The following is a 14,287-nucleotide window of genomic DNA, read 5'->3' on the forward strand; positions in this document are numbered from 1 at the left end:
AGTTGTATATTTTAGTATTTGCTTTAGAGTAGAAAAAAATACTCTGTTGGATCTCAAAGATTAAGGATAATGTTGAACAATTTAAAAGTCTCAAAACTATAGAATCTTTTTCTTGGAGTAGTAGATTAATTTTGGGGTAAGAACTCTTCGAAATGAAGATGCTTTATTGTTGAAAGTCATCAATAAATGAAAGGAAGAATGTAAATAAAAATGGGAATATTTTCCAGTTCTGTGTAAGTCTCTAAAATATTTGAAAAGGAAAACCATTAAGTGCAAGATATGACAATATACAAGTTTTCCCTCAGATTAGAAATTTGATGCTAAATATTTAACATTTAATCTTTATTTAATAGTAACTATGAATGGAGGCCATTATTTAGCCTTCCCAATAAAAATAAATCTCAGCATCATTTAAAATGTTGGCCACTGCCATTGAGTGAACACAATGAAATTTGACAAAACGCTTTACTTGGGTGTAAGATACCATTCTCTGAATCAGGTTTTATGATTACCTAAGTCATTTTTCATCCTTGTTTTATGACTATAAACACCAATACATTTTCTTAGCTTCAGATTTTGAACATTCCAGTGATGTAGCTCCTGCTAACAAAGTGCCTGAATATTTTTGACACCTTGTAGCCTTTTAATGTGTCATATCTGGTCATGTACACATGGGATCTATTATAAATTAGAGATACTTTCCATAAATAGAATAATATTTTGGATAACCATTGATGAATTGAAGAACCTATTTCCTCTTCAAATTTTTTTTTATTTTAAAGCAATTTTGTGAAATTGAATTTTACCTATAGTTTTACTTGTCTTTTTGTCCAGATAAAGTAATAAAATAAAATAGCTCCCATTATACCAAGCAACCCTTCCTTGTCTCAAGTGCTTAACTTTCTCTCTTCATTCTTAGATAACTGCTGGTTTCTTAAATTGAATGGTCATCTTTTCCAGCAGCTGCTCAAAAATATCCATGATTGACCATTTTGTTTGCACTAAGCAGACATGCTTTCCTTCTTTCTCCCCCTCTCTGGTCCACATCATCTTCCCATCACCTGTGCACACCAGACACACCTGTTCCTTCCTCCTCCAATAATCACTGAACTCTGCAAAGACCCTAACTCTGACCTCTCATGGTTATCCCAGAGCCTTCTGTTTTCAAGACTCTCAAAACAAAATCAAGTGTGGAAAATAGGGTTGATTTTTCCACTTTTTTTTTTTTTTGGTCAATCATGACTCTAATCCCAAACACACACATAAAATTCCCTGCTTTGCATAACTAATTTTAATTTGCTTTCCAAATGTCTTCACATTAATGATCTCCATTGATGACTTCTCATTCTCATCTACACTTACATTTGATTCTCAGTGCCATGGCTTTATTCTACTCAGCATGGACCAAATTCATCCTATTTGACATCATCCTTTATTTTATTCCTATTGCCACTTTGTGTCTCTGGAATTTAATGTATTCCCTCCCCACAGAACTCCTAAGTTAACTGTCCTCTGAGCATTTTTATCTGTTTTTATTCTTCCCTAGTGGGATCTTGTAGGATTTCCTTACTATACCACACAGTAATATATTGACTCGATCATTTATCTTCTTAGAATTCTGCATTAACCTGAAGCTATTCCACACTTGTTATACAAATGTTTAATCATAAAGTTTGATGCATATGACACACAAAGTGCCTGATATCCATCGCTGACACACTACGCAACTTTGCTTGGACTGGCTCTTGAGTGTAATCTTGTTTTATTGAGTGCAGAGTTTTTATGGCAAAATTATTCTTTAGAGCATGATTATACATCATTAGCATTCAAGACAGTGTTCTGTTACTTCATGATGTGAGTACCTAGAACTCACTGTGAAGGATTCATTTAGGAAATTTTCCGGAAGGTGTTCTGCATCCATGATATAGCCAAGAACCCCTAGTGAATTGAGTACCGTATTCACTATCTGATTGCCTTTGATAAGAATTTTGGAGTATCTATTCATAGGCTTTCATTTAGAATTTCTTTTTTTTTTTTTTTGACAGGCAGAGTGGACAGTGAGAGAGAGAGACAGAGAGAAAGGTCTTCCTTTGCCGTTGGTTCACCCTCCAATGGCCGCTGCAGCCAGCGCGCTGCGGCCGGCGCACCGCGCTGATCCGATGGCAGGAGCCAGGAGCCAGGTGCTTATCCTGGTCTCCCATGCAGGGCCCAAGCACCTAGGCCATCCTCCACTGCACTCCCTGGCCACAGCAGAGAGCTGACCTGGAAGAGGGGCAACCGGGACAGAATCCGGCGCCCCGACCGGGACTAGAACCCGGTGTGCCATCACCGCTAGGCGGAGGATTAGCCTAGTGAGCCGCGGCGCCGGCTCATTTAGAATTTCTTAACTCAATCATTAAAGCCTTTATTGAATAGTTGATTACTTTTGCACTGATAATCGATTTTGTTTGGTTTTAACAAATCTTTGTCCAATAGACTTGCTTCTGCTTAGCACTTCACTACAAAAACTCTATTTTGAACAAGTGTAAATTCACGTGCAGTATTTAAAGAAATAATGTAGAGATATCCTATAAATCCTTTACCTAGCTTCCCCCAACAGCAGTAACTTGAATAATTGCAATATAATAGCACAACCAGAAAATTCATTTTGATACAATCCATCAATATTACCTAGATTTCACTAGTTTTGCATGCTCTGTGTATGTGTGTTTAGCTCTTGTTGCTTATCAGATTCATTTATTTTTAACCCATAGACTGCAATATCTTTTTGCCAATCTGCATGTATTGTTTTTATTAAAATCTGCATGACACCTTGTCAGATGCATACCCCCTAATTACTCATCACATTTTCCGCTGGTATTAAAGACTATTACTTGCATAGCATCAGGTAAATCCTATTTGTTTGGCAAATCTTACTTCTGGTATAGAAACTGCTGCTCTGAAGATGAATGAATCCTCCATGGTTGAGATTTTCTGAGGTTCCCAGATCCACGTTTTTAGTAGTAGGGTGAACCTGGAAAATGTTTGGTCAACCCACAGGAAAAGTAGATGAACAGTCGTCACTAAAGTCTCATTGTTTGTGTTTGTGTATGGTTGATATCAATGGATGCTTTCTAACATCTAATACCTTTGGTTATGTGTTACATATTTACCATTTTTTATTAAGTATGGACAAAAATAAGTGCACATTTATTAAAAAGTTTATCATAACCAAGCTAAAAATGTGTATTTTAAAATAAAAGGTGTGTATACTTTTAATAATCTGGTAACTATGAAATCCAATTTTCTATTAACCAATATGTATGAATATCCTGTGGCATTACTTTTAGATGAGACAGAGTTATGCATTGTTGAGCTTTATACATTTTATACATTTATGCATTGTTGAACATTATATATAGTCAGCTCATCTTTTTTAAAATGTCAAGTACTAAATAAAACTTGAAATTATTGGACATTTGGGAAAAATAAGGACTATTAAGCAAGCTGCATTGTACTATTTGATAGTGGCACAAACATTGGTGAGTTAAAGAAAAATAAACTGCTTTCAAATTTTTTAAATTCACTGGCTTTAAAAAATAGATTAAAAATCCCTTTTATGAGGACCTTGATAGAATGATGCTGCTTCAGTCCAGGATGTCTATGTCTGTATGATCCACTTTGCAGAGGATTATTGTTAACCCTTGTCAAACAGTGCTACAGGATTAGGGACCATGGATCTGGGACACTGATGACCACATGGGTGGCCTGGCCAGTGAATAAAGTACAAGGAAAGGGAGGGCGGGCAGACCATCAGTAATCTTCCCATGGGATCTTCTGAGATAGGTTACATAAACCACCTAGAAAGGAAAGTTGGTGGCAAATCTACTTGTGCAACACAGTTACCATTATTTTCTGTAAGAGAGTTAACATAATGCACGTGGCAATGCGTTTTGGTCAGTCTTTTTATTTCTTTTTATAAAAAGATTATTTATCTACTAATTTGAAAGGCAGAGTGACAGAGAGGGAAAGAAAGACAGAGAGGTTTTCCATGTACTGCTTCACTTTCCAAATACCCAAAGCAGCCAGGGCTGGGCCAGGCAAACCCAGCAACCAGGAGCCAGGAATTCCTTTCTAGTCTGCCACATGGGTAGCAGGAGCCCAGGTACTTGGACCATCAGGTGCATTAACAGGAGGCTGGATTAGAAGCAGAGCAGTTGGGACTCAAACCTGCACTCTGATATGGGATGCCAATGTCACCAGCAGTGGCTTAACCAGCCATGCCACAAAGCCTGCTCCTTGATGAGTATTTTTTTTAATAAATATTGTTTTCCATGACTTTGCTATTGATTCCTTTTTCCTGATCTCTTCGGATCTTAAGGAAAGATAGTTCATATTTTCTGTGCATCAGGACTTCTTCATAAACCAGTGATTCTCAAATTTTGTGAGCACTGGAGTAATACAAGCCTTTTCCAAAGATACAGAAGCCTCTTGGATTACAATTAAGTTCATCTAGAGTGGAGCTGCCATGTGTTAAATTTGACAATACATGGAAATCATAGCATGAAATGGGAGAATGGAGTATGGGACACGTGCACGTCCTGTTCAGTGTTCCTCAGCACGTGACAAATGACAGCTCATTTCTGCCATCCTAGTCTCTGTTCTCATTTTTCCCAGTAATTTGGTGCAAGTCCCAAGTGTCTCATCATTTCATCGGGACACTGTCAGCCTACAAAACGTCCCCAGGTGATTCTTACACACCATCAGGGTTGAGAATTCCAAGACAAGAAGAGTCTTTTTTTCTCAATGAGAAGTCCTAAGACACAAGCACTTGTCCTCTGGATGTCATTCTTTTCAGACATGTCTGCCCAACAAGGCATTACAGATTTACTACAATGCACAGCTGTATCTGGTTATCAGCAATAATTGTAATATTCCCTTTTATAAAAATATTTGTTTTATTTTATTTATTTGAAAGTCAGAGGAACAGAGAGACAGACACAGGCAGAAAGTGACCTCTTATTTGCTGATTCATTCTGCAAATGGCTGCCACAGCTGGGGTTGGGCCAGGGCAAAACCAGGAGCCTGGAACTCCATCCAGGTCTCCTGTGTGGGTGGCCCTGACTTAAGTTTTTCATTCATTACCTACTGCCTCCCAAGGTGTACATTAGGAGGAAGCTGGAATTGGAAGTGAAGCCAGGACTGCAAACCAGGTGCTCAATCCACATGGGACACAAACATTCCTGCCTGTTTCATTATAATACTCTTTCATGCTGTGTAGTAAGGGAACCACTAGCCACTTATGGCTTTTTAAATTTTAATTAGGTAAACTTAAAAATGCAATCTGTTGATTCAGTGAACCACATTCCATGCACACCATAGCTGTGTGTGGCTAATGTATGGGATACTGCAAGTGCAGAACCCTTCCTTCCACTAAAGTGTCCTGTTGGTCTAGACATAAGGACCAACCTTCTTAATCTTCAGCTGCTGAAAGAGGGACCTTCTCAACAGAACAAGAGATTATGAGAACTCCAACACCAAGAGAAACTAAATATGATAAAAAATGAAGCATCTTTAAAAGTGAAACATAAAAGAGCATGATTTTACAAAAGAATTTTTTAAAAATAAATACTTGCATCAACCAGCTGTTTTTTAGAAGAAAATGCAAGCATGGATTTGAGGACAAATATGCATCTTAAAGTCATTCTTAATTGAGGACAATGTATAAACATCGAATTTGGGCAGTTATCAAAGGACAAATGGACTCAAAGATACTGAGATGTTAGATCAGTAAGTTGTAGATCCACAATTAAAATGCAGCCAAATGCACCATAACAATGGATACGAGTGTCAGAAAATGCTATTGTGAAAGTGAGAAGGCAAACAATAAAACATATTCAAAAATGTAAGGTCAACTAGGGAGAGTTCCAGGCCCCTAAAGGAACAAGGATGAGACCATTTTTCTGGGAAAGGTTGGGGAACATGCCAGAAAGTAGGCTAGAATTTCCAGGGGAAAAGTAAGAAAGCTTAATAGAATCAGACAGTGGCAATTAACAACATAGAGGCTTCATAGCCTCACAAAAGATTCAGTCTTTTCAAATTTCTAGTCTGAATTCCAGAATTGCCAGTCAGGTAGCTGACAAGAAGAAGGAGTTTCTAAAGGAGATTTGAAGCACTTTTAGCAGGACAGTGGGGATGAAGCGTTCATCTTGGATTTGCGGAGAGTCGACGTAGAGAATTTTGAGGGGGTGCAGCGTCTCTCCCATGAAAACATCTGGGCCTGCTGGGTTTCCAGCCATACATTGTGCAATGAAGCTGCTCCAACACAGGGCATGAGAATGTGGGAAGCAGGAGGACTATTCACTTGTAAATTTTTTAAAATAAAGATTAGTTGGGAATTAATTGAGGATTGCTCTGTAAGCCTTGTGTGGTGGAAAAGGCATTATTACTACTGAACATTAGCAAAGATATCCCTGGGTGCAATTATGTTAGAATATATGAGTTGAGATTGCTTATTAAAAGTATGGAAATGTAGAAAAATGTTAATGATTAGATTCAGGATATTTTAGAAGCCCAGGAAAGAAGTATGTATATATAGTACAGCACTAAACCAAACAAATAAGCGTATAGGCAACTCATTATTTGTTAGAGGTTTGGGAACAGAAAAAAAAATCCAAACCAAATATAATTTGCAGTAAAGTTTTATTGGCAGTGTAGAAAAAAGGGGCAGGAAAACATTTTAGTCTTTTTAGGTGAGTGAAATTTATCCCTACTCTTCCCGGAATGTTGGACTCTCTGCTGGACTTCAGCTCATTCCTGACTTCATGATGGCTTGTCAGCATCACCATTCCCTGTCTAGTCTTCAGGGCTCATGGTCCCCTAGATCAGACGCCTGTACTTTTGCCATTCCCCTTCCTCTCTGTTGTGACAACACTTTTTCAGCCCACAAACAACTGCCTCTCTCAGCTTGTCATTCATTCAAGGTCCCACGTGGCCTTAACCTATCATTCTGGAATCTGTTTCTCATTGCTCCCATCTGTATTTTGTACTCCAGATACTGTTTTATGCCTCCTGCTCATGTTTTTTGCTTTTATATTTCTTGTCACCTGGAAAGCCCTTTTCTGCCACTGTAGAGGCTCTGTCCTTTCTTTAAGAGCCGTGGTACACCTGATCTGCTCATGAAAGCTTTTCATGATTCCCCAGTTGTATGTGCCCTTTTCTTCTTTGATGACCAATGGATATTTGCATCTCTCTTCAGTCAATCAGTACTTTGATGTTACTAGATATTTATGAACTTATTTTTATTCTTGTTCATGATTTGCCCTCCTGTACCACCCCCACTTCCCATACCCCCAACACCCCACCCTCCACCCAACACAAGCCCACTACTTCCATAAGCTACTTAATTAAGTCACATGGTATATTATTTACTCATCAGTTTCCTAGTGAGGAACAGAATACCTCCCACTGCAAATATTCAATAAACATGGGTTGAGTGGAAGTCACATGGTAAGTAACATGTTGACAATGGCGAATTGTGGAAGACATGGGGATGAATCCTAGAGGAGATCAGCCTGGGGAGCAGCTGCCATGCTTAAGGAAAGAGTACAAGGAAACAAAGATGGGGAAGCCCAGGAGCAGCAGATGCTTGGGGGACTCAAGGAGTTGTGAGAGCCCTGCCCAGAGCCCAGGGCGGTTGTGCCTTAGTGAGTGAATGACCTGGCTGCCCACACTTGGGCAATGCCTTATCATCACCAGGTAGGCCTTGCTGCTGTCTTTTTATACCTCTGCTGGCAAGGGGGTGCCTGAGGAAAAGGGAATTCTCTTGGTAAGTAGACTGCAGACCCAAAGCTTCCCACTTCCCATGAGTGACTCATCACTTTGAGAGGTTCTTAACAAAGGACCCTTGATTGGGGTCCCAGAGCACCAGGGAATTAGTGCAGGAGCACTTTCCTGCATCTCAGTTCAGAGAAACTTTTTTTCCAAACTCATTCCTATTTCTGGCAGTAACTCTTCAGTTTGGGAACTGTAGTTCCAGCCAAAATAAACTATTGTCTCAGGTCTGTATTTTTCCTGAACAACCATGGCATTTCTATGGAATGTGGAGACAATTTTATGTAAGACTTTGAGAGTGACAATGAAGGACCTAGATCAGTTCTCTGGCCTGACCTGCCTGCCTCTGTGTCTCAGCAAGGATGATGCAGCTTCCAAAAAAAAAGGGGGGGGGCCGTCTGAGCCTCCCAAGCACAGTCCCTCCTGCAAAGGCTGGTGATGTGATTTCTCCTTCTTTCTCCAATTATTGTCCATGTGTATCTGGCTCCATTTGAAAGAAACAAAGCGATCCCCACATCTGGAGTGCATGGCTCAAACTTGTCTTTTTTATTCAACTAAAGAATGCTAATAAAGCTTTCTTTTTCAAAGTAGCTGTTTTTTATATGAATACTCATTAGTTATGCAGTTAATAATAATTCAGAGAAGCAAGTATTACACTAAGTCCTAATGGCTTCTTAAATATTACAATCATATTGATATATAAATATAATGATATCATGACATAATTAATATTAATTAATTTTTAAAATAAATAGCGGACATCATTAAGGAAGGATTTGAATGCCACAGGAGTATCTCTTGCCTAATGCAATCAACAAAGTAATAGTCATAATTTTGAAGACTAGATTCCCTTACTTCAACAAGTGAGTAAAAGACATTCTTCTGATATTATTCTGCTTCCATTAGTTCAGTTTGTCTTATGAGCCCTTCAAGACAGTTTGTAAAATGATAAGTTCAAAAATAAAAGAATTCTGAAGTCATTTCTTTATAAGACGAGCTAATGCACTCATGGTAATCCTAGGAAATTGATTATTTTCTTAAAGTTGATTAAAATTTCAAAGTCTTATGTTGTATTAAATGGTTATCTCTTAAAATGAGAAATTTACATTCTAGACATTTTGGGAAAGTTGCTGTAATGAAATTTTTCATAACTTGTTGTTGTTGGCTCCTACAGTTAGAAAGTTCCACTAATATGTAGGGACTGTTCACAGAAGCTTTACTTTCATGTTTCATAAAATTGAGCTTCCTCTCTTTACCTTTTGGAACCTAGAATATGATCCTTGAGAATTTCCATGAGTACGTAAGATTGCTAAGGAAAGGAAATAGTGTAACATGAGGAGACAAAGAAATAGTACCATCAAAGTAGACCCTTGCCTTTTGAGCTTAGCTGTAGAATTTACTAAAATCTGTTTTTGAACTGCATGTCTGGACTATCTTACCATTAAAATTTTTTTTAAAATTTTTGACAGGCAGAGTTAGCAAGTGAGAGAGAGACAGAGAGAAAGGTCTAACTTCCATTGGTTCACCCCCCCCAAATGGCTGCTCCAGCCGGGTACTGTGCTGATCCAAACCCAGGAGCCAGGTGCTTCCTCCTGGTCTCCCATGCAGGTGCAGGGCCCAAGCACTTGGGCCATCCTCCGCTGTGTTCCTGGGCCACAGCAGAGAGCTGGACTGGAAGAGGAGCAACTGGGACTAGAACCCGGAGCCCCAACCAGGACTAGAACCAGGGGTGCCAGCGCCGCAGGAGGAGGATTAGCCTATTGAGCCACGGTGCCAGCCTCACCATTTAATCTTGAAAGTACGGGATGTCTTTGAGACACTGTCCTGATGAGCTCATGAGGCACTTACATTATAGGTAAATATTATCATTGAGAATGTTCTTCTAACACCCACTCTGTATGTTTGAGTGTTAAAGATTTATGAGAATTGCATGATTATTCATTTTTCTGAACAGAAATCTCAATGTTTCTCCTAATTTGAAAAAAAAACTTTTTTCTTAGAACAAATTAAATACCTATATTAAAGCTTTCCCCCAAAATATGGAGTTTTATTTGTGAATATTAAAGTGTAAGCTTTACCTATGATTTATTTATTGTGATAAATACATATGCTATATTTATTTTTCAATGCATATGCATTTAAACCCACTGGATATGTGAATAATACTATATAAGAATTTCATTTAATGTGGCAAATACATTTTGAAGTAAGCACTTGAACACAGTGAATACAGTAATTGAGAATAATGGAATATAAAGAGAAAACGCCATTGAAATAAATTACTACCTTCAAAAGGAAGGATGGACACAGATTTGCTAACTCGTTCATCATTTTTTGATACTCTGGACTGTAGTTGTATGTCAGTGTGACTTTTTTCAGTGAAAAATCCTGGTGATCTTGCCAAATTTGTCATTAGATATAATTTTGAATTATACAACTCTTCATTATAGAAACCTTATATTCCATGCAGTACTCTTTTTTCATATGACATTGTTTAATAACTAAGTATATAACAGAGCTCTTTCAAAATAAAGGCATTAAAATATAATCAAGTAAGGAACAGTATCTCTAACACTCCAGGCCTTCACTGGCATGAACTTTACCAAGTTTGACATACCTCCTCACACTTAAGTCTTCTGTGTTGTAGAGGAGCCTCTCCCTCAATTGAGGGATAGTATATTCCAGAGTAGAAGGAGTGGTTGTGTAAGTATATGAGAGAGATGAGAATAGAGAATGGATGTCACTTCATCTGATATAAGAGTTGGAATAAAGTACAACCGTGTTGTGAAAGTATGTTTCCATATGCCATAGACACTTCTCAGATGAAGTTCCATATTTATTTATGGGACAGCTTGTAAAGTGATTTCCTGGATATTATCACATTTGGCCATTTAAGGAATCTATGAAGCTGGCAATATATAGAAAATAGAGGGATTACAACTGTTAGGTAGCAAACAAAATGACAAGGCTGTTGCCATTTTCATTCCCATAGCTATCACCACACAATAGAGCTGCAGGGCAGATTAATTATGCTGTGTGGCTACTAACGGGGAGTTTAATCATAAAAACATTCTTATTCACATTTAGTGTTTTGCAGTAAGTGCCCATGTAGGGAAGATTCCCCTTGATATTGTAATTAATATTAGGTATAAAGTAGGAAAACTTATCTTTAGGAATGCCAAAGTACATGTGTAGAAACACACAAAACTTGACTACTCAAAAATACCCATGCACACTACCCAGAAGACAAGATGTGTTTGTGTATTCCTGTGGCAACTTCCCTTCTGTTTACCCCATGTAAGTCAGCTCTTTTCTAGAGAGCAGGTACTTGTACGCTTCAGCTACATTGTACAGTGCTTCCAAGTGTGGTCAAGTGAGATTTGAGCAAGGCTTCTTTTGAGTTGAGTCTTGCCAATTTGGATTCTCTATTACTTCCAAAGCTGAGTTGCCAATCCCTCAAGTAACATCAGTGTAGAATTATTATAAATGATTCCAATATCTATCCTGAAAGAAACATGTTCTTACAATCAGGAGAAATGTGCAGTTTTTTCCCACTGGTGTGAAACCATTTCTCTACTTTTACATTGTAATATTGAGATCCCAAAGGGAAGCTCTTTGTGCTATAATTTTTTCTGTGCTTTGGGATGGACATATCTATTATTTAATTTGAAGAACAAAACATTTGGATGTGGTGGTCATTGCTGGGTATCCCAATAATCTATGAGTAGCAATTGTTAATGCATGTACACTTGTGTTACATATGATTGAAAAGAAATATATTTCACTATGTACAACAGTGCTGAGGATTTTCTTTGTACACCATGGCTTCAGCAGAGCAATTTATATATTTCAATGGATTCTTTGTCAGATCAACACAGCAAGGAGTATAAATAATGACTCATAAAAATATTTGAGCACTACAGATGAATACCACTGTATGTGGAGGGTGGGACTTATGCCCCAAGATGGTGACCCACCATGGGAACTTCCACCCTCATAGTAAGATGGGCAACAGACTCTGCCCCAAGGTGGTGGCCCCCATGACCAACCACATGCTACATGCCTGATTAATAGAGCAATGTATATTAAATCAAGTTTTATTATATTAGCTTGTTACTCTCACCTCTGAGCTGGATTTTATTATGTTAGTTTGTTATTTTCACCTCTGAATGAGATTTTACTACGTTATTTCCTTATTTTTCTCTCTGAGTCTGATTTTATACATTAAGCTCTATAATAGGTATAGTAGCTCTGAGATGTCAGATTACCTGTTAAGGTAGATGATCAGATATATAACTGGGCCAAAGCTTAGCCCTATTTACCTCCTGTCTCCCCAGGTTACAAGGTGATTTTAAAAGATTTATTTATTTATTTGACAGGTAGAGTTACAGACAGTGAGAGAGAGACAGACAGACAGAATGGTCTTCCATTCGATGGTTCACCTTCCAAATGGCCACAACAGCTGGAGCTACGCTAATCCAAAGCCAGCAGTCAGGTGCCTCCTCCTGGTCTCCCATGCGGTGCAAGGGCCCAAGCACCCGGGCCATCCTGCACTGCTTTTTCTGGGCCACAGCAGAGAGCTGTACTGGAAGACGAGCAACCAGGACTAGAACCCGGTGTCCATATGGGATGCTGGCTCTGCAGGAAGAGGATTAGCCTAGTGCGCCACAGCACTGGCCCCACAAGGTGATTTAGCTATGGATAGTTCTACATCTGCTCCTTTGGAGACTCCATGACAGATCTACACTTAATAATTGGGAGGCCCTTTGACTAGATGGGATTAAGAAATTATAGCTAATGCAATGTATCCATGTAAAATGCTAAGAATAATTAAACCCATGAAGACTTGTGTCTGTTTTTATTTTCTCAGTTCCTACAGAGACTATAAAGCTATATAGCTCTGTATACATTCCTACAGACTTACTTCTAAGGGTACAGTTTAAAACTTGATATGGGATCGCAAATCCCCTTGGGCTAGATGGTAATGTTAACATCTTAAGTTTTAAAGTGATCCTGTCTATAGGATTAAGTATTAACTGCTAATAGTAAATAAAATTAAAGAGGAGTGAATGCTCCAATATGGGAGGGAGTCCTTACAGCAGACTCATAGAGTGGCAATCTTCTTAAGTAACACTCAGTGATCTCAAAATCGCCCCTAAAGGCATTCTGGTCTGGCTAGAAAGCCCACAAGAGCATTTCAGGCAAGGAAATCCAGGGCACTCGTGGAAAAAGTGTCCCTATGTGTAGAACCTCCCTGGGTGAGACCCCAGTGGAAAGGAGAGGTCATCAAAGTAGAATGTACTTTTCTCCCGAGGGAGGAGAGGACTTCCACTTTGCTTATGGCCTTGTCTGAATACTGATGGAGTTTGTGGAACTCAAAAGGCTTCCATGGCCTAGGCAGCTTATGTCAAGAGCCTCGGGTGATCACTGATGTCACACATAAGAGTGTTAATTGTTAAATTAACAACAGGAGTCACTGTGTACTAACTTCCCATGTAGGACCTCTGTTCTCAAAAGAGCTACAGTATTAACATTAATGGTAAAACTTAACTCCAAAAATTTACTTTGTGCTATTGTGTGATATTATGCATCATAAGTTCTAGCTGTGGCTAAGTGTCAGGCTCCATTGCCTGTATTCTTAGGTATTTATTTAAAGTTTATTAAGTGCCTCAAATGTAAAATCTTGGATACAAGTCTCTGTGAAATTTCTATCTCATATGTTTTAACATAGGGTCAGCTATTTAAAGGCAGCTGAGGAGATTTCTGAGAATGACAAAATTCTGTGGAATTTGGATTCCAAGATTTGAATTCCAAGCTTTTGTATATAGCTTTAAAGAAGCCCTGATGCAGACTCTGTACTGAAAAGTGTAGCTGCTAAAGTTGTTCCAGAGAACTAAGGAGCGTCTAACTAAAAGCTCCGGTATTGGGAATTGCTGATGACAGGATTCTATGGAATTTGGATTCCAAGATTTGGATTCCAAGCTTTTGTATACAGCTTTAAAGAGGCCCTGATGCAGACTCTGTACTGAAAAATATAGCAACAAAAGTTGTTATGGATTCCAGGATTTGGATTCTAAGCTGTGTGTTTGCTTAAAAAGCCTCTGACATAGACACAATGTGCTGGGCATGGGAGCTACAAAAGCTGTTCCAAGGAATCAAGGAGTTTTTAACAAAAACTCCAACATTAACAATTCCTGAGCAAACCATTCATAAGATTCTCTTCAGATCAGTTTCAGCTTAAATGAAAGGGACCTTACCAGGTGATATTGAGCATGACTACCTCTGTTAAATTAGGATTAAACTTCTGCCTCTTACATATTCACAGGTGAATGTGAAAGACATGCCTGATTATTCCTGTAAGCCAATCAGAGACCTTAGTACCTCTTCAAAGCAATAAGGATAAGTAAAGTTTTGCCTTTGTCACATCAAGACTACTGTACCTTAAGGCAAAAATGCTGTACCTGCATTTCTTCAT

The sequence above is a fragment of the Oryctolagus cuniculus genome, chromosome 19 (assembly GCF_051225735.1).
Source record: "Oryctolagus cuniculus isolate XC-2025 breed Fujian yellow rabbit chromosome 19, ASM5122573v1, whole genome shotgun sequence".
NCBI lineage: Eukaryota > Metazoa > Chordata > Mammalia > Lagomorpha > Leporidae > Oryctolagus > Oryctolagus cuniculus.